We start from the raw sequence: 3503 nt of genomic DNA, 5'->3' as shown, positions 1-3503 counted from the left end.
TAACTCACACTGCAAGTTATGGAATCATCTGTTTAGATTAATCATCAATAAGATTTTATCTGAACTGTTACTGTTTTAATAACTGTAGACTTTTGTGGCTTTGTTTTTACGTTTTTGTTTCATTTGCTTTTTTATTTTGTGCTACACTAGTTTGCCATGTAGCAATTGCACTGTGCAATATTACAGTATGAGGACTGGGAAAACTAACTCTATGGATGTGATGTCTCTTACAGTTTGCGATAGTGTTTCCTCTCTAGTTCTCAGTGATTTAGGTGTGACCAAGCCTTCTCTACTTTGTCACATTAAGCGGGTTTTCCAGGTGACTCTTTTGGTGAGTGTCAAATAAGACTTTATGGTGTATTATTGTTAAGATTCACTTTGAATTAAAAAAAAATCTATTGATGCAGCGCTTTCTGGTTCTTCCATCTTTTACGTTCATACAGATATTGTTTATTTTTCTTTCATTTGTGACTTGAACAGCAAATGTAACTAATAATAGGGCAGGAAATATTAGCATCTTCACATATATTCACAATAGTGGGGCTCAGTAATAGGAAATAATTAGCTGGGATTTAATACATAAATTGTTTTTTATATCATGGGTTTTCTAAATTCATCATGAGACTAGAGTGATTCATAAAGGGTTAAAAATAAACATCATATTTGGTTTAATGTCCACAAGTTTCTCTGAGAATAAATGCCTTTGATAACCATCCAAAACTTTCTGCTAGAATTAGTTATTATTAATCTTTATTTTTACAGGTAGCCCCATTGAGACATACAGTCGAATTTATAAGCGAGACCTATTTATCTAGCCTAACAAGCAAGTCTTTGGACGGTGGGAGGAAGCTGGAATACCTGGAGAGAACCCACGCATACATGGGGACAACACGCAAACTCAACACGTAAAGGCCACTCAGTACTTACTTCTTTTTTTTTTAAAGGTGAAATACTTCACCTATATTCTACTAAACATGCTACCAGGACATTCCGGTCAAACTGTTTTAATCTCATCTGATCAAAAAAATACCCTCTTAAAAAATTTCCTCTTCTATTTTTCTTCTAAATTCTAATGATGAACCTGCAGTCTTCAGTTGAGCTTCAGTGGACAGATTCTGGAGCTGGAGCTTTGCTCAAACTGGGTTTCTATCCATTTGGCCATAACCACATCAATACATAAAGTTTAATTGATGATTAAATCTACAGTTGTTTAGAAATGGCTCCAGGCAATATTCCTGACTTCAAGAGGCATCCTCTCATCAAATAGTCAAATAATCAAAACTAAAATAAGTTATTCTACTAAAACGTCTTTAAGAAAGGACTTTGCAAACCTGAGTGGTGGAAACTGTTGAAAGAAGCTGGAAGCAGAGATAGTTGAATATTCTGTGTGGCACATCATTTGAAGACTATAATGTAATAATAACATAGTTCATAATATAATACAATATAACATAGCTCCTGTTGTAATGGTTGCTGAATTTAAGATGTTTTGGAGACAGTGACAAAAAACAAGGCAGCTGGTGCAGCTCTGCAATGTAAACGGTGGCTGTTTTACCAAAACAAAAAAACAACATTTGGGGCGTCTTTGTGTTGCCATGGTGACGAGTGCTTTCCTTTTCCGGTAGAGGGAAGAGGGCATCCCATTCCTGCCCATCTTATGTATACCTTCCCCCTCCAGTGCCCTCCACAGCTGCGAGCGTGACTTCATTGGGAGTAACACTGTAGTGAAGCAGTAGTGTTTTGAACAGAGTTTTTGAGCCATAGTTTTGAATATTAGATGTTTATTTTCTGTTAACTGCTTTTTCTAATATCATAGCAAGACAAAAAAAACAGAAAACAAAACTCAGATCTCAACTTGAACAATTCCATAAAAACTTGACAAACATCATCCACCGAGGGGATGTGACATAACTTCACAGCCTTGAGCAGCTACACTGTGGATCGTGGGAACACCTTCCTAGATTCATGTACAAACCAAAATTGGGGAAATAAATAGATACAAGTTATAATACTAGTTTACTTTTAATTAATCACAGGCAGTTTTGAAGCCAGAATATTTTGTGTTTTCCTGATTAACATCATTTGATAATAAAAAAAAATAAGTTCAATTTCAACCCTTCCACAAAAAGTTGGTACAGGGGTAGTTTAGGGCTAGAAAGGAGAAAAGAAGAAGTAGAAGAAAAAAGAAACAAACTAAATCAAAACAAACAAAAAAGCAGGTGGTTGTAATGATCAAAAGCAGTAGGCTACCCTTGAAAAACAGCATGTTTGAGAAGCAAAGATGGTCAGGATCTCCATTTTGTCAGTGTATGACAAATTCATTGAACTTTTTATAAGTAATATTCCTCCACCATGCACAACATTAATAAAACAGAATGTGGAGTCATTTCTGTGTGTAAAGGTCAAGCTGTACACCCCTGATCTTTGATCACTGTATCAAGAACTTTCATTCGATAGTTGAGGTAACGGGCAAGGATAATCAGGGAAAGCATTTATCAAGCTCTACAAGTTTAAGTTACATTCAGAAATTACACTTAAAATGTTATTATGCAAAAATTAATAAAAGTCGAAGCCTCATGTTAATTATCCCGAGGCAGTTTCAAATCCTCTTGGCTGTGAGGCATCTATGGACAATCAGACAATCACACATCGGAAGTATACTGTGGTCAGACCAATGAAGAAAATCAAAAAATGGATGCTGTGTGCTCCAGACCAGTGAAAAACATAATCAGGACTTGACTCTATGATGGTATGGAGTTGTATCGGGTGTCTTGCCAAAGTCCCTTCACACTCCTGTGATGGCAGCATTAATGCAGAAAGGTTCACTGAAATTTTAGAGCAACAAGACCTCATCTTTTCCAGGAATATCAGTAACACAACACAAAGCAGATAGTGTGTGGTGGATTTTGAAATAATGTTTAAACAAGGCTTACCGTTGTACACCCTAAGACATGTTTGCAGGAAACTGGGAAAAACTTTTGCCTGAAACACCTCATGGTATTCCCAGTGCCAGAGTGTCTTTTAAGTGTTGGTAGAAGAAATGACAACAATGCAAAGTGGTAAAAGATTTGAAAATTATTTCCCTAAATTTGTTGGAGGCTTGAAATCCCAAAATGTGTATATGGGTCTTACCTGTGAAACTAGGGACCTTGATCTCTATCTGCAATTTGTAACCCCCGTGTTTTTTGTGGGTCTGGACTGACATCCTGTGGAGCTGAATAGGTACAACAGCTACTGCTGTATCCACTCAGATTCAGGTAATCATCACAGGTTAGACAGCATCTGTTAAGAGCTTTATGTGCTGCCATATGCCACTGTGAATATTAATCCGCAATGTGAGCGAGCGAGGTCAGCGTTAAAATTGAACCTGCAGTGCACTGGGGCTCGGTGTGATATTATATTCAGCCAGCAGAGGGCGTCATGCGGAGTGCCCAGCTTTATCACAATTAACACAGACACTAATTTGCTCTGACCAGGTTAAAGAAGCTGATCTGAATTATCTT

The sequence above is a fragment of the Melanotaenia boesemani genome, chromosome 1 (assembly GCF_017639745.1).
Source record: "Melanotaenia boesemani isolate fMelBoe1 chromosome 1, fMelBoe1.pri, whole genome shotgun sequence".
Taxonomy (NCBI): Eukaryota; Metazoa; Chordata; class Actinopteri; order Atheriniformes; family Melanotaeniidae; genus Melanotaenia; species Melanotaenia boesemani.
The sequence above is the reverse complement of the archived record's forward strand: the minus strand, read 5'-3'. Positions refer to the sequence as shown.